General features: G+C 42.0%; 1 protein-coding gene across 13 annotated transcripts in view; it reads left to right on the top strand.

Annotated features, from left to right (window-relative positions):
* Positions 1–18,130, top strand: part of ATXN1 (ataxin 1) — a 442,577-nt gene that overhangs the window by 271,961 nt on the left and 152,486 nt on the right. For 12 of the 13 annotated variants that reach the window (XM_077143976.1, XM_077143986.1, XM_077143978.1 and 9 more), the window contains one exon: positions 4,356–4,484. The gene's annotated coding sequence lies outside the window, so the exon portion shown is untranslated. Of the gene's footprint in view, positions 1–4,355; positions 4,485–11,207; positions 11,282–18,130 lie in introns of all 13 variants that reach the window. The other variant, XM_077143982.1, reaches the window with a different exon arrangement.

Genomic DNA, 18,130 nt, shown 5'->3' with positions numbered 1-18,130 from the left:
AAGAGTTACCTGTAAAGCAGTGGTTCCCTAAGTGTTGGTTCTAGACTTGGGGTCATCTGGGGACTTGCTAAATGCAAGTTCTCAGCCCCCACCCCAGGGCCACTGACTCAAAAACTCTGGGTGTGGAGCCCAGCATTATGTTTTTATTTTATTTTATTTGTGTGTGTGTGTGTGTGGTTTTTTATTTTAATTTTCCATCCACAAATCTCGCTATGTGTTTTATTAGAGAAGTTGTAGGTTTACCAAAAAGTCATTTAGAAAATAGAGTTCCCATATACCCATACAGTTTATATTTGGGTTCACTGTGTTGTACAATCCTATATTGTTTTTAGTAAGTTTTATTCTAGTAACACAGATAACCTGAAACTCCCCCTTTCTACCACATCCAGACATATTTCAGTGGTCTCAATTACATGTCCAATGTTGTGCTGCCGTCACCATCCTCCATTACCAAAACTTTTCCATCAATCCAAACAGAAACTCTGTATCATTTAAGCCTTAATTCCCCCATTCCCTACCCTCAGCCTGGCTAACCTGTATTCTAGTTTCTGACTCTATGACAAAAGGAAAAATATTGTATGATTTCATCGATAAGACATAATTAGAATAAGCAAAAGCCATCTGTGTTTTAACAAGCCCTCAGGTGTTCCTGGTGCCTGCTCAGGTTTGAAAACCACAGCCTCTGACCCTCTTCTCCCTCTGTCTACCCATTTGGGTTTCACAATAGTGACTTTGAAAAACTGTGAGAATCAAGAATTTAGGTTCCTAGTAAGGAGGTTGGAGGTCATGGGTCGTGGGGAGGGGAGGAGTTCGTAAATCTTAAAAGAAGATGGCAATTGTTCAAAAGCCACTAATGATTAAAAATGTAATGGATTGGAAGAACAGATGCCAGTATGGATTCTTGAAGAAATTTTGATGATTTAACTGAAAAAAAAAAGAGTGAAGGGTAAGTTGTAACTTTGAGTTCATGGAAGGCTTTCATTTGAATGCTAGATAACAGATGGGCCTTATGTCCCTGGAGAAAGAGAAAGGTGAGAAGGGTTTAAATTGTAGCTATTGAGTAGAGAGTAAGGGTTAAGTCTTAGAAAAGGTTTTGGATATGGATTGTTTAATTTAAATCCAGGCTCTTCTACTAGACACTAATAGGGGCTTGCAAAAGAATTTCTGGAGGGGTCTTTTCCATTTGAGGAACTTATAAACTTTTTGAGCCTTCAAAACTTAAGTAAATGGAATAGAGAATAAAAACACAGTGGTACAACCGAGTGCTGAATTGAAAAGGACATTGGGTCAACATGAGTGCTGCAGGGTGGGCGATGGGGCTCAGTGGCAGAGTTCTCGCCTGCCATGCCAGAGACCCGGGTTCGATTCCCAGTGCCTGCCCATGCCAAAAAAGAAAAAAAAAAAAAAAGTGTATGCTACAGACCTTAAGTGCTGAGCTTGGTCAGGAAATGGAGAAATTGACACTGTGTTATTTTCCGCTGTGGACAGAGCATGGAACTGTCAGCCTGGCCTGATTTCACAAGCCTAATGGAGAATACTGAACAAATTGACTTGGGGAAAGTCCCATTTCTTTCTGTCTTCTTAATGAGTTTGCTACGTTTGTCAAAGTGAAGGCTTGTCTGAGCACTTGAGCTGGGAGTAAGATGAATATTTTTATTTGTATGAGACATTTGTAAAAGTTATATTTTGTCTGAGGAGTCTTAAAGGAGATGCAGATACTAGTTTGGTTTATTACTTTCAGACAGACTTTCAAACTTAGTCCATTCAAGGGGAAGCATGAATGAGCCTGTCTGAGGATGCCTTAGTTTGGGAGGACAAAGAAAGCGAATTGCTGATTTCCATAGCGGGAAAGTTCAGCTGGAGGAGGCAGCAGGGAACATAAGTGAACACATTTCCATTGGCTTCCATGACTTCACATCATGCTGCTCGCCTGGGTAAGTTAAGCAGAAGCCCAGACCGAAAAGAGAGAAGTACAGGGTGCTTTCTAAGGCAAGAAACAGTAAAAACAGGAGAGAAATAATATAAGTATCCTAATCGTCAAGAAGAAGCCAGCACATTTGGAATCTAATCCAAAGTGCTGAGAACTTTTTTTCAGAGGCTTATGTGTAATTTCATTCACTTTGAGCCCTTATATTGGAGGGTTTCTTGGTTCCAGCTGTGGCATGCAGGTGTTATCAGAGAATGCCCCCCCTTTTTTTCCCACTGTGATGATGGGGATGTTTCAGGATGCAGGAGGAAACCAGAGTTTTCCTTTTCTTTCACATCACATATAATATCTACATCAAATGATGATCGTCTAGTAGAAATTACTAGTGTATATTGCTCTGATGGGCTGGTAATCAGAAAGAAGAACCATCTCTAAATTCAGGTGCTGTGAGCAGTTCTCAGTGCTCATTTCTTGATCAAAGAGCCACAGTTGAAATGGCACCCCCCCAAAAAAAGATGGAATAACAGAAATTAGCTGTAAATCCGTAGATCAGACTAAGTATTACACATGCTGTTTCCTCTACCTGGAAACGCTATGCCTGCTAATTTTTACTCATCTTTTACTTCTCTACTTAAATGTTACTCTTTTAAGAAAAACCTTTCTTCCTGTGCCCCTCCTTATAAAAAAGGCTCCCCCTGTTATAATTGCAATTCACAACATTTATTTTTCCTTCATAATGCTTTTTATAATCATAATGCTGATTTTAACATTATGTAAGTACACACACAAACGTGCTAAAAACTTACATACTGTGATTCTTAAATGTTGTCCGTGGGTGCAGGGACTTTGTCGTTTTTTTCACCGTCCTCTCCCCCAGTGGAACGTGGAAACTGGCAGACACAGTAAGCACCAAATAGAAATCTGTCGACTGAATGAGTTACTTAACAAGAAAGCACTTTGTAAACTCTATTCACTGTACAAACTGATGGCTAATGATACCTCCTTTCTTCCTTCTGCCCCATTTTGTTCTCTCCATTTTTCAGTTCTTTATTTTAAGGCATACTTGTTAGTGTCTGAAAATACCAAGTCTACCATTTGGTAGCATTCATTCTGGCCTCCGACAGGAGATAAGGGACTCCTTTTCCCCCTTGAAACTGATATGACACTCACCATGCTAATACTGCACCTCCCACTTCGGTTCAGTGTGTGCTCATTACTTTGAAAGGAAAACAAAATCACTGACACTTGCGGATGATTTATTTGGAAAGCAAACAGGATTTGAGCTCAGCACTTCAATTCTGTTTTTCATAGTTCTCCAAGCCACTAATGTTAAGTCCTGTCCCTCAAGGACGCTGCTCAAGAGTAGACAGGTCCAAATAAGTTGATAGTATTGGCCCAGGAAAAGCTGCTCCTGGCTCGCTTTTCAAGGGGAGGCGTGGAGGGGAAGGGGTGGGGGGACAGGGAATCAAGAAATCCAGGTGTGGACAATTAACGATTAGGCTGTGAATAGGTCTTGTCTTTGAAAGCAACAAGCAAACAAATAAAAATGACCCAGAACTCCCCCAGGACATCGGTGTGCGATGTGTGTGTGTGTGTGTGTGTGTGTGTGTTATCCTAGGTGGGTGGAAATGCCAGAGAGCCAAGTGGAAAATTTCACCGTCCCGGGCATCCGCAGTGAGAGGGTGAGGGCGTGGCCAGGTATATAAATGAAGCGTAAGACTCCCCGGCGTGCCTCTCCTGCCAGTTCTCACTCTCCCTTTCTCTCAGTTACCCACCGCCATGCCTTCGCTTTCTTTCTCCCTGGGATGCCAGATTGCCTGTCCTTGCTGCTCTGCTTCCCTCTGCCCCATCAGAAGAAGGGACGTGCCGGGACCCTGGGGCCATGCAGACATCTGGGTGTCCTGGGGATGGCTGCTTGTTGGTGCCTTGCCACAGCTGGCTTGTAGATTCTGGCTCGGAGCTCAGGACAGGCTCATGACCACTAATCGTACTCTGCACTGACACAGCACCCTTCTTCTAGAGTACTCAAGTGCCTTGCAGGAGTGATCCTATTGATCTACCCAACGGCCTAGCGAGGTATGCAAGTGGCAAAAGGTGATGGCCCTGGCTCCCTTTTGCAGAGAGTAAAATCGAGCTGCTTATTTTGAGGCTCTGTTGCAAGTGTGCGTCTCGGCTGGGCTTGCGTTTGAGGCCTCCCAGAATAAGCTCCAGGCTTGGGGGCTGTGGGGGCAATCAGATGTGCCATCCTCTGCCCCTTGGGGCAAGAGCAAAACGATTGTTTTTTTTGTTTTGTTTTTAAGAAAAGCATACTGGAAAATGTCTTTAATGAACTGTAAAGTTTTCTGTTGAGTGGTGAGATTCCCTTGATGAGTTGAGTGATTTGGTGCATTTACCTTTTCCCTTTTCTTCTGTTCTGCTCCCATCCTAGGTATTTCTCACTTGTCTGTGAAAGGAAGAAAGACCTCTCCTGAGACCAGGAGCCCTCCTGCTTCTGGTGGACCGTCTCCATGGTGAAGGACAGGCTGAGCCTACCTGTGAAAGGTGCACAGTGAATGTTGTAAGTTCACAACAACCAGAGAACAACTTTTGCAGTAACTTGCCTTGTAAGGATTTGTGAATCATTGGGTGTAACTGAGCCAGAGTGATGAAGAGGTATGAGAATTTGCTGTAGGTGATCATGCAATTAATTTCTTTTTTTAGGGGAGAGATTCTGTTTTTGTGTTTGTTTTTTTTTTGCCATCAACTTGCCTTTCTTGAAGTTTCTGTGGAGCCCTTGCTCGCTATCTACTTCTGGAATAAAAGAATGGGATTCAGTAATTCCTTAAAGGAATGTCTTTTGTACTGGTACAAAATAGCATCAACTTTAGAGCAGTCTCTTTAAACTGGACCCTGACAGTGCTTTTAAGTTGCTTATAGGGTAAAACTCTCCAGATTGAGAATTAGCAACCGTGATTTCTGCCCGGCAGTTACTTTTGTTTATGTGATGTTCGACTGGCATTAAATTATTTTCTGACTTTCAAAATCTGAGATATGCATATATAGTGAGTTGCATTTGGTGTTTTCGTTATTCAAAAGTGGCTTAATTGAATGGTTTTGATCAGGTCACTGGGTTGGGATTTTGAGATTGGGAAGGTAGTTCGTGTGTTACCAGCTGTGGGCCATCTTCCTTAACTTTGAATCAGGTTTCCAAAGAGGATACTGGCTTGAGGAGCTCAACTCGCATGCTCGTCTGATGTGCCCTGTGATGTGGGTTTGCCCAGTTATGCAGCTTTCTGGAGATTTTGCCTAGACTTTGCCACATAAAAAAAAAAAAGTTGAGAATAGTTTCAACCAGGACTGAATCCAGTTGCAGGAAATTCAGCATGGCCTCAGATAAACAGCAAATATCATCCTCCAATTTAAAAAAAAAATGAAGAGACGACAGGCTAGGTGTTTAGTTTTTGTATTTTGAAGTTTCCAGCTCCTTAACAATTCAGCCTGTAAACTTTTCCAGCCGTTTATTACCTATCTTTTTTCCAGTTGCCTAAAAGATTTCCAAAGAACAGGGTGCAGCTAACAATGTGTCTGCAGAAAAAGAATTGATGCTGGAAATTTTCCACAGCTATATATGTATTTTCATTCATGGGTTTCTAAAAGTTCTGATTAAAATATGCATGTTTATCCCTATTTTGTCGGGATTAAATAATCAGTATTATTACAATAAGCTTGTTCAAAATTTCTCATTGCATCAGAATAATGGGACAATAGGAGCCAGGCTTTCCAAATTCCTTTGAGTGTGTTTCTATGTGGTACACGTGATCAAATTGATTCCCCTGGAATCAGTCCACCTGAATTCCATACCTGCTCCCATCATTAAGTAAATTAGCCCCTTTGGGCAGGTCGTTAATCCCCGTAAAAAGAATCTATTGATTAATCCGCATCTTGGTCCGGGGAGGGGGGGGGCCCATTAAGTGGCAGAGTATTTTGTAAGGCACCTCAGTGTTTACTAGAAAATATTTATTGTAGAAGTTTCTACCACAAAGAATCGTTTTGGGCTCTGTAAGATTTGGGTGCTAAGGTGAGCTGTATGTTTTACTGGAAGTTTTTTATTCCCAATCAGATAGTTGTTAGAATTGCCTTCTGGTGATTCGTTTTTAAAGCATTTTATTCAAGGAAACGAGTCTTATGGGGTGGGGGTGGGGTGGGGATGCTTTAGGTTTTGAGTTATATTTAAATGAGCAGAGCAGTTATTGTAATCAAGATCGCTTTTGTTTCAAATCTGGTGGCTTCTTGTTTGGTTTTGTTTAAAACATTGCTTTAAACTGCCCTTATGATACCAGGTCAAGCCTCCAACATGAATGGGGGATTTCAAAGAAGTGCTGAAGTGTAAACTTTAAGATGCCCCATGGCAGACTTAAGGCAATTTAAAAATCCCTCTGTAAACTGAGTGGGTTGAGAAAAGGAAGAAAATATTAAAGTCTAGTGAATTCCTTTTGCGCTAGGAATTTTGTTTCCAAATACATTTGGTTAGAAAGGGGGGAGGATCCCAGTTTTTTAAAATAAATTTTGGAATTTGCAGCCTTGCATAATCTTGGTTCATTCTTATAACACAGAGCTCCTGTTTTCCCCTTATTTTAGTGTAATGAGTTCCACGAGGCCAGTGTGCCGTTTTAGGGGAGACAGGCTATTTTCAAAGACGGTGCTTATGTGCATAGATAGAGCAATGGGTCGCGGGTGTGTGAACACGTGGGTAATGTAGCATCCTTTGGGGTCGGCAGTCTCTATCCTTGGTAGTCCTTGGAGATTGCACTGCAAACTCAGCAGCTCTGTGCCGCGCCTTAGCTTGTCCCCAGAAACCACCTTTCAGGTCTGCCACCATCTTGTTAGCAGATGGTCTCAAATCCTGGAAGTGTTTGTCTGCTCTAGGATGTGGGTATCTTGTGCAAGAAAGGAGGGGCAAAGAGAACTGAGCTAAGAGTCAAGGGCATGGACTTGCAGTGAAATGTAGAAGCCTTGGGCCTGTTTTTTTTTTTTAATTAAATTTTTTTTTTAATACCGAAAAACACCAAACACAAACATACTTAACTTTGATCATTCCATTCTACATATATAATCAGTAATTCACAATATCTTCACATAGTTGCATATTCATCATCATGATCATTTCTTAGAACATTTGCATCTATTCAGAAAAAGAAATAAAAAGAAAACAGAAAAAAATTCATACCTACCATACTCCTTACCCCTCCCTTTCATTGACCACTAGCACTTCAAACTAAATTTATTTTAACATTTGTTCCCCCTATTATTTATTTTTATTCCATATGTTCTACTTGTCTGTTGACAAGGTAGATAAAAGGAGCATCAGACACAAGGTTTTCACAATCACACAGTCACATTGTGAAAGCTGCATCATTATACAATCATCATCAAGAAACATGGCTACTGGAACACAGCTCTACATTTTCAGGCAGTTCCCTCCAGCCTCTCCATTACATCTTGACTAACAAGGTGATATCTATTCAGTGCATAAGAATAACCTCTAGGATAACTTCTCGACTCTGTTTGGAATCTCTCAAGCCATTGACACTTTATTTTGTCTCATTTCACTCTTCCCGGTTTTGGTCGAGAAGGTTTTCTCAATCCCTTGATGCTGAGTCTCAGCTCATTCTAGGGTTTTTCTCAATCCCTTGATGCCGAGTCTCAGCTCATTCTAGGATTTCTGTCCCACATTGCCAGGAAGGTCCACACCCCTGGGAATCACATCCCACATAGACAGGGGGACAGTGGTGAATTTGCTTGTTGTATTGGCTAGAGAGAGAGGCCACATCTGAGTAACAAAAGAGGCTCTCTTGGGGGTGACTCTTAGGCCTAAATTTTAAGTAGACTTGACCTATCCTTTGTGGGGTTAAGTTTCATGTGAACAAACCCCAAGACTGGGGGCTCAGCCTATAGCTTTGGTTGTCCACACTGCTTGTGAGAACATCAAGAATTCAACTTTGGAAAGTTGACTTTTCCTTAGGGCCTGTTTTAATGATGTGTAAAATGAGAAAGGAGTTTGATGAACTCTTCTGGCTGTCAGTGTCTAACATTGCATGAAATAATTGGCCTTGCCTTTTCCCCCATTTGGCTTCTAAAAGGCGACGATTGGGTATAATGTTGATTTACAACTGCTTTGGCCACGTTGTCTCCTGCCACCCATGGTAAATGAAGAATTGCTTATTTTTTTCTGTCACAACCACGATACCTTTCCATGAAACTTTCCAGGGTACCATATGACAGTTCAAAGGGATTCATTTGAGAGTATCCTAAGAATAGAGTTTATTTAAGCTTAGGCACCATGTGTGTTGGTCTCTTTGAAAATTAAATAAAAACCTCTTTGGACTTGACTGTTCTAAAATAATCCATGTCCATTCTCAAATATTATGTAGTGTGTAAGCCATGGGTCTATTACCTGTGCGTCTGTCCTAAGCTGCTCTCTTTAAGGAGTACCTCTTGAATTACCTTTTTAAAACGGCCTTCTCTGACCTGTGTAAGTAGCATCTCCTCTCACTCTCTAGACCTCTGGTGTACTCTGTTTTTCTTTTAAGCACCTTACATTTTACATATTGATGTGAAATTTCCATCCCGTCCACTAGACTGCAAATTCCATGAAAGCATATTTGTTTTGTTTTGTTCTCCCTTCATTCCCTGGTAACTCCTCAGTTGCTTAAATAGTGCCTGGTCCATAGAAGACCCTCAGTGAGTGTGTTAGTGACTCTCTGAGGTTAGAGTAGGTGTGTACCTGGGCTTCTCATGTGTGAATAAGCAAGTAGAAAACTGATGGCCTTTTGGAGAGGAAAGGGAATTTCATGAACAGGCTGGTCTATTTTATTTTCATCATAAGTAGAAGTTAAGTGTCTGTGTATAAATGAAGTGTGAGAGGAAATAATTTTTTTTAACTTAATGGGAATATCAACAGAATTGGGATATCTTTTTATTTTTTATATATAAATATGTATTATATATATATATATTTTTTTTTTTTAAATATCTTGCACTTTTCCTAGTTTCCGTCCTTTTCTATTTCAGTGGTTGGCTTTGTCAGTTGTCTGTGAACAGCCTGCCCTGGCACTCTGGCCAATAGTGGTTTTATGATTATGTCATTTCATCATTTATGTCCATATTTACTCCTGAAGTGGGAACCAGGCCTGACCTGTTCTTTCTATGCAGAGCCATTTCTGTCTTCTTTACTTTGGGATGCTGCACAAAGTTGGAATGAAGATATAGTGCGCTGGCACACGTGGAGCCCATCCAGTGACAGCTTTGCAGTGTGAAAGGGAAACTTCACCAAAACTTTCCTAGGGAAGCATCAACCTACATTGCTTTCCAGGACAGAAGACTCTGGAATTGTGTGTTAATAGACTTCCTCTTTGGAGTAAATGCTCTCAGGACAGGGAACTACATTACTCCTAGGAAGAAATGGAGACACTAAAATAAACACCCCTGTGCCTATTTAAACAGTTTATGCTGTCTGCATAAGCCTTGAAAACTGGGAGCTGAATATCTAGCCTGTCTCCAGAGAGAGAATAACACTGACGTACATAGACACAATCTAATAAGCGAGACTTGCGGATTTCCCTGTTTCTGTCCATTTGTAACTTTTAGATTTGCCATTTGTGATACCAGCGTCTCTAACGCAATCATTTAAAAAAAGAAAACAAAGTAAATGAGGGGATGAGAAGAGAAGGGAATATTTTTATGATTAGATACATGAGGGGGAAAAAATCTGTTTAGTCCTTCCTTGCAGTGGCCCTGCAAATTGGCCCACATGTCATGAAAGCAAAGAGGCACTAACTGCACATATTCCATGAAAGTTCTCTGGACTTTTATCTGTAGTCTGGGGTCCTCCAGGGTTTTCTGTTTTGCCCATTTCCTTTCCTGTTCTGGGACCTTCTCTAATTATTTCTTATCCATAGACTCCTAGCCATTGCCCATCAGTTACCTCCTGGCTCGGACTTGCATAGGAGAAGCCCAGGCACATGCCTTGACAGTCGCTCAACCTCAGACAGTCACTAAAGTACTCACTGAGGATCTTCTTGGACCAGACACTATTAATGGGGCTGAGGATCCACCAGGGAATGAAGGAAAAACAAACAAAAAACCTTTGGTAGGATTTTTGCCTGACCTATTACTCCTATTAGTTGATGTCAGAGCTGCTTCTGGAGTCAGTGAGCAAAGCCTTCGGTGTCATAGGCACAGGCTGTCCCCTCAGTCTTCTCTTCTCCAAGCCGTCCACCTCCCCCTCTCAGCAACTCCAAGGGGAGGAGAAAGAAAACACATCAACTTTCCAGAAGCTGTGGAAGGAATAAAGCTCTCAAATCTTCTAAGGAACCCATGCTTTGTGGGGAAAAGAAAGCAGCAGCAGTAGGGTCTGTATCTCAGAGCTTTATGGTCTGCTAAAGTGCTTTTTGACTTGGCTGTGCTGAGATGAACTAAATTTAGAATTCACCAAGTAATATTTATTTAAAGATGGTATGCCAAGACCCATTAGGGATGCAGGGATGAGAAATATATCTACCAACCTTGAAGGCTTTACTGAGCTAGAATGGACTCGGTGGCATGAGCCAGGTATAACAAAAAGCTTTGGGAGCTCAAAGATGTGTGAGATTCCTCAAAATTGGGTTTTTAAGGGAGTCTTCAACAATTACTGAGCCTCTGAATTAGACCGTGGGGCAGAGGCAGGATTTCAGCTTGGAGATATATGTGTACTTTTGAGAAGACATGGGAGAGAAGGAGGAGGAAATAGAAATGGTCTTCTCTGTAATGGTTTCTGTGTCTGCACATGGGACCTCTGAGCCAAGGACTTCTTTCCATAAGAAATCACGTGATGTTTGCTCGCCAACAAAGGGTGGGGGTGGTTGGAGCACAGAAGAACCATTTCTCCTTCAAGATCATTTTATGGGTTCGAATGCAAAAGCTGAAAGGGAGAATTGAGGCTGCTGGAAGAACTTGATGTCTTCTAAGGTCAATGATAGTAGCGTTTCCATTAGGACAGAAACCACACCCAAAACCAAAAGTGTATTTTTCAGGTGGGTTTAGCTTTGAAGTGCCTAGTATTCAAGAACCACTTCACCTGCAAGAGAGGAAGCACAGGATGACTAGCTAGTGGGGCTTTTGTGCCCTTCCTGGTCCCAGGAGGCAAGTGTTCAGCCACTGGAAATTCTTGCAAAGAGAGATCAAGTAATTCCTATACTACTGGAACCACGGAGGCTGAACTGCTCTATCAGCTGTGTTGTAATATATATGTCTTTTCTTGCAGAGTGTATCACACCATGGCTCTTACATCAATTATCCTGCTAGAAGATTCTTGGTTTCCCTTTGCTTACAGGAAAGGTGAGGCGCAAGTAGGAACTAAATGTCATTATTTTTGTCAGTCAAAACAGAATCTGTTGGTTCTTAACCAACAAAAAACTTGATCCTGGAAACTATGTAATGAGACAAGTGGAAAGATAATCTCATTTAAAAAAAATTCTCTAACTTTTTCACTTTTAGGAAACTATTTATTTTATACGAGGAAGTCATTTAACCCCTTCCTATAACTGTATTAACCCAACCTATAACTGTATTAAACTTCAGTGGTAGCTCTGTAGTAAGTTCTTGCTAAGTGCAGCCCTAGATTGGAAGAATTCATCCATCTTCCAGAAGTCTTGAGGATTGGGTGACCCGCTTCTGAGGAAACCTGAGCAAATATGTACCAAGTTTCATAAAGAGTAATCTTCAACAAGTCTAAAACTTGTTAGGTGAGAGAGTAAAATTAGCTGTTTGAAACCCATGTTAGAGGAAGTTAGTTTTTCAAAGCCCCGTTTTCTATTTTTTCTTCTGTTCCTGAAACAACTTACCTCAGACCCGTCCCCTAAAATGGAAATATAAGTTAGATACCAATGGCGATCCTTCTTCAGAATCTTGTATTTCCAAAATTCAGATTAGTTCTTGTCAACATGCTCTTTGGGGCATCTTCCTCCGCCTCTAAATCTTGCTTCTTTCTCAATACCTTTATCATCTACTGTCTTGGGACTTTCCAGCCCTCAGTGCCCGGCACTGAGTCCCACCTATCCACAGTGCTGGCAGAATTAGCTGCCTAGGGTCCCTGCCCTGGTCGAGACTGTATGTGAACCTGCCTGCATATCAGCCGTTCTCACGAGCTTTGGGATGCCTTACTTTTACACATCTAGAAATGAAAACTCTCTGTCAAAGTAGTTTTCTAATGTTCCCTTTAGGTAGCTCTTCATTTCATTTTTCTCTTCCCCTCCTCCCCCCAGCCTTTGGAGCTTGCTCAGATTTGAAAATTGGTAATTTCTGCATGGCAAAAATCCAAGACCTCTGATAGGCAGTCTAAAAGCCTGGGACTCCTACGAATTGCTACCCATTGTAAGCATTGTAAAACTTATTTTGCGGAACAAAGAGAACTGGACACACAGATTGTTCTCTTCTACTATGGCAAGCCCTAGTTTTCTGGTCTCCTTTGCCTTTTCTTCTTTGTTTACCCAGGAAAAGAGGGTATAAGATTAGGAGGCTATTGTTTAGGAAAGGGGACAGCTATTGCTTGTACAAACAGATTTTTTTTTTTCCCTTCTTTTTGACAGCCTCAATTATTGTACCTGTTTCTGGCCCATGTGCTTCTACTTATAAATACCCTTCCCTCCACCTTCAGGAGACGTACAAATCAAAGTTACAAATGTCATTGGCTACTAAATAGGCTCTTAATAGTTATTTTTTTTTCCCGCATGGGCAGGCACTGGGAATCGAACCCAGGTCTCTGGCATGGCAGGTGAGAACTCTGCCACTGAGCCACTGTGGCCCGCCCTCTTAATAGTCATTTAACCTCTATCTTCAAGTTGGTTTCTTACCCCTTCTCTGTCACGGATGCAGAAAGCACAAATTTAGATTAAAAGATAGTGTGTCAAGGTGAGTGTGTGCCCTGGGCAGTGTTCACCTGTCCCTCCCTTCGGTGGGGCAGACAAGCGGCCAAGCCGTGTCTGGTTGCTGTCATCGGAGTTTGCAGTGCAGGGTTCCAGCTCCACTGGTGATCTGTGTCCCAGCTACCTGCTGGTTGGTACTTCGGTAAATGCAAGTGAAGGAGAGGAGGGGGGTGGCCTTGAGAGGGTCAGAAGGGAGTGGCTTGCTCAGTGTTGCTGGAGGAAGATCTTGCATTTCCTCCACCTGGGCAGGCCTCCAGGAAGGGGATCTCGGTGTCACTTATGAAGGGTTGTGGGCCACCTGGTCTTGTGCAGATAGCATCCACGGGGCAATAACAAACCGAGAATTATCAGACCTCCCAGGCAGAATGTGGGCCTGTGGGTGTCAAGGTCTTAGGCCACCATGGGACTCGAGGTGGTGTCTGATTTTCTGGTGAACTGGGTCAACGTTCTGGCTGGTTTTTGCCACCAACATTCAGCGCTGGGGACAGGGAGAGATGTTTGGGAGGAACGAGGGGGTCGAGAGAGGGAGGATGAAGGAAACACCAAGACAGCCGGTGTTGGCGCCTTTTCCCATCGACAGGTCTGGCCTGAAAGCAGTTTGCTTAATTGGAACTTTCTAGCTGAGCTCTGGTGGCTTATCCATGTGCCCAGCATTGACAAGTAACCTGTCCACCGTGTCCTCGGCTTTTTAATTACTCTTCTCCTCCCTCGATGTCCAGCCGAGTGGCACCGAAGCCCCTACCCCCTGCTGCCACCCCTTTTCTGCTTTGGATCCAAAGAACCTAGAAATCCTGAGGGTTCTATCTTAAAGTTCCGAAATTAGTTGACATTGCCTGGATTAAGCTAAAATTGGGTAGTTTACCCTGGATGCCATGGGGGTTTTATTCTGTAGTCCACCTGTCATGGAAGCTCCTGGACAGTGGCTTTGGGTCTCATTTTCTATGAGGAAAACTCCTGGAAAAGATTTTGTCTGGGTTGGAATGACGACCTCAGGACATTTTTCTCCAAGAAAGGGACTAAAGGCAGAAACCTTGTCAGGAGGCAGAGGTAAAGAGATGTCCTCTGAGCATCTGAAACCCACAAGTGACATAAAATATTTATTGCCTATCCTTACATCACAAAAAGACTGTGCGTGTCCTCATTGACCTCTGGCTTGCTCCACTGAACAACCATACTTGAGCTGAGAGAACCACTGGTCACTGAGTGTTTATGCTGAAAAGCCAGCTGGGTCCATAAAATGTCCATTTCTTGCACATTTTATATGCTCAACAGATACTCATTCCCCCTTCCCTGTCCTGAATAAGGATAAATAGAGGTGATCTGGAACTGGAATTAAGATGTATTTTTGCACAAAAATAAAACTCCAGGTAGTTGTTTATACTTTCAGAACATTTTATGTTTTCAGTATGTTTCTTAAAATGAAATAAAATAAATCAGTTCTGTTTGTCAGTGTGTAGTGTGCCCATCCAGACCGTTATTCTAAATTGTTGAAAGGGTTTAAATTGTAGAAGACATTGTGTGTTTCTGCAACGATGAATACCTATTAGGTGCATCTTGACATTGTAGAGAGATAGTTTTGCATCTTTTTTTTTTTTTTTAAAGATCATTGTGTCTCTCTTAATTCATTACTGGTGACTCTTCATTATCTTTTATGATGCACGAGTAACAAAGACAGGTTCTCTCCGTAGTGGTGAGAATAGTAAATACAAGTAATGCAAATTGCAGTGGAGTGGGAAGATTAACATTCTTCCCTAGGTTTGGTGGGGTTTTGTTTTGTTTTAAAGAAATTTTGTGACACAGGATGATGGCCCCGTTATGTCTCCTGAACTTCATGTTTCATACTTTTCTTTTCATAGCCTACCTAGATATACAGAAATAACAGAAAGAATCTGTTATTTCTCCTTCCCGACTTGTTCTTGTTGCTCACAGGGCCAAGTGGTGAATAGAAAATATTAAGAATTAAGAAGAAAGTGCAGACACCTTGGGTTTGGACCATTAGCAGGAGCTCCAAGCCAAGAATGGACTCCTGAGTTCTCTTCCCATGCCTCCCTCCTTTAAGGCCATGGGCAAGCTACTTTGTTTCTCAGTACCTCTGTTTCCGTGCCTTTAGAAGGAAGACAGTTTTAACAGCATTGGATATATAGGTATTAGTCCACAGAACAGACATTGAGATTCATACCTGGGTACAAATCCAAGACGTGTCACTCATTAGCTGTTGAGAAACCCTTGCCTAGGTTCTCTGACCCTTATTTTCCTCATCTATAAAATAGGGCTGCTCACACCTGCTCTGATGAGTGGGTGAAGTGTATGTCAAGTTTTTGGCCCAGTGATTGGTCCATTTTAGCTGTGGCAGCTATGAAACTGCTATGGTAAATTAAGAAAACAAAAACCAAAACTTTGTTGCCATGTGTTATTGGAATAAACAGGTAAACAATTGCAACTTGCCAGTCTCTGTTGAGGAGACATTTCCTCTGTAATATGAATTTGCTATCAGTGTCATTGCATTGACAGGTTACTTGTGTGTGAAGACCTTTTTGCTTCTTTGACATATAGAGTGGAGTAATTATTATATGCAGTGGAGTAATTAATGATGGTGAAGGTGACACCATTTGCACGTGTTGGGGGGCCCTTGGAATTTTAGAAGAATTTTTTTAGTACTTGTCAAACCAAAAGGCACGGTGAGTTTGGAAGATATGAGAGTCTCATCTGTAAGGAGAGTTGGGGGATTCAGACTCTGGAATCTAATGGCGTTTGCCCTGCTGGTCTTAGGAACTGTTTGGGTCCAGAGACCCTGTATTCCTTCCAGCTTCTCCCTGTGGAAATGGGAACATTTATCCTATGACTGTCCCTCCTTTGCTTATTGGCAGTAGATAACTTGTTCTGAGTTTAACAGGTCCAGAGCCAGAAGACAATTTTGCCTTAGGACAGACCGTGCCTGTAACTGACTTTGATAAGATTTTGTACTGTTTCTGATTTTTGTATTGCATTTGTATTGTTACTGGAATGGTTTGAGGCATTTGTGATATTGTGATGGAACGGATGCATTTTGCATTTGCAAAGAACATGTCTTTTTGAGGTCCAGAGGGTGGAATGTGCTAGTTTGAAGCTGTTACATATCCCAGAAAAGCTATGTTCTTATTCCTAATCCTGTCTTCTGGAGGTAGTCCAATTGTTAAGGGTTTAGACCTTTTGATTAGATGGTTTCCATGGAGATGTATCTGCCCATTCAAGATAGATCTTAAGCCACTTACTGGAGTCCTTTAAGAAGGAACCATTTTGAAAAATATCTTCAGAGCCGACAGAGACATTTGGAGATACAGAAAGGAAACACCCCTGGGGAAGCTGTTTGAAACCAGAAGCCAAAGGATGAGCAGATGTCAGCCATGTGCCATCCCAGCTGACAGAGGTGTTCCAACCACCACTGGCCTTTCTTGAATCAAGGTATCTTTTTCTGGATACCTTAGTTTGGACATTTTTATGGCGTTAGACTGTAAACTTGTAACTTAATAAATCCCCTTTATAAAAGCCAACCCATTTCTGATATATTGCATTTCTGGCAGCATTACAAGCTAAAACAATAGCCAACGCCTAAAAGATGTTCAGGGAAGTTTCTGAACAGAGATATCCTCAGCATAGCTATAAAAAGCTGCAAGTACTTCAGAAGAAAACTGAGAGGTAGTTCGGAGTCAAGATATGCTCTCCAAATATTGTGGCCAGAAAAGATGGTGGAGGTATATCAGAAAAGACTGGGGCTCAGGTCCTGTGTAACTATCTCTATGAAATCTTGTGGGAGAACTGGGAACCCGTTGAGGGAGTTTGATTCTCGGCAGCTTCCATTACATCACTCCTTCTAGGATCTTGCTATCTGGTGTTCTAAATAGATACGTATCATTGGGCTGTTTAAAGATTGTCTCTGACAACATCTCCTGCCAGATAATATTGCTGCCTCGTCCAAGCTGAAGATCTTTTCATCTGCAGCAGGTTTCTCTCTGGCCCTAAAATAGACCTTGTGTTGCAAGGACCTTGGGCTCTCTGAACATGCTTCTCTGCCCTCGGATGGAACCAGTACTTCCTCATTAACTTTAAGGTCTGACCTTTTAACTATACTTTTAGGTATAATTCTTCAACAACACTGAAATAGAAATGACTGTTTCATTTCACTAAATTCAAGTTACTGAGAGTGGGAACTTGTGGTTTTTGCCAGTGTGTTTGGAAGCCAGTATGTTGTCACTGAAACTACTTGATGTCTGGTAGGAACAGCAGGGTATTTTTCAGTCCTTGGGATTATAATTAAAATGTTGAGAGTGGTTTCTTTTATGGGTAAAAACAAGTGTGTGTGTGTGGGGGGGGGTGGTGGGGGTGGGACGGGAAGCCCTGAATGTGCATTACAGCAGATAATCTAATCATTTGCCATGTCTTCTTCCTAACCTTTTGGGTAATACACTAATAAAGGGAAAAATATATAAGAACCTAGATGCCAGAAGGGATGGTTCCTGCACTGGCCTCTGATTTTGGCTCTCCTTGCCTTCAGGTGCCCATCCCATAACCATAATAGAAAATAAATGGGAGCAGAGGGGATGGAGGAACACAAGAAGACAAACCAAAAACCCAGAGCACAGTCCTCTGGGGGCAGGCAGGACACTTTTGTAACTCAGGTTCCTACACTTTCTCCCTTCAGGGAATTTGAACAACCTTTTGTAAATCAACTCCTCGTGAGGTGGATGCTTGTCCATATGAGCTCTTCATTTTGTGTTCCCTAATGGAAGTGTGATGTCTGCATGGAAGCCAATTGGGGCATGCTGCTGTACCTGCTTGGGGCTGGAGATGGCCTTGAGAATGGCCTGTGTTACCTCCAGGCACCACCAGCTTAACAGAATATGTTTCCAAAGATGCGAGAGAACTTGCAAACCCTGGTGCCAGGTCAGAGTCTAAAGGCCGTTTGTCTGCAGCTGAAAACATAGTAAGCATTTCAGGCATTTTTTTTATCAGAGAGTCTTAGTTAAATAGTTATGTTGGGGACTGATAAAGACATGTGTGAGTGGGGACTTTGTAATTTATAGTTTGGTGAATTTCATACCACGTGAAATAGAAATAAAAACAAGACATGTTTTGGAATGGCTGCTTACTGCTTATTTGCTTTTAAGGGCAGAGCATTGTATAAACACTGACTCACCGCATCCTATGCTGAAAGGAAGAAGTAGTTCGCTGTGCTTCGTCTGTTCTGGCTTCCAGCACAGAGTATAGAAACTGCCAGGAGAAAGAG

This window comes from Tamandua tetradactyla, chromosome 25 (genome assembly GCF_023851605.1).
Source record: "Tamandua tetradactyla isolate mTamTet1 chromosome 25, mTamTet1.pri, whole genome shotgun sequence".
In the NCBI taxonomy this organism is placed as follows: Eukaryota; Metazoa; Chordata; class Mammalia; order Pilosa; family Myrmecophagidae; genus Tamandua; species Tamandua tetradactyla.
This window is presented reverse-complemented; position numbering and strand designations above follow the sequence as displayed.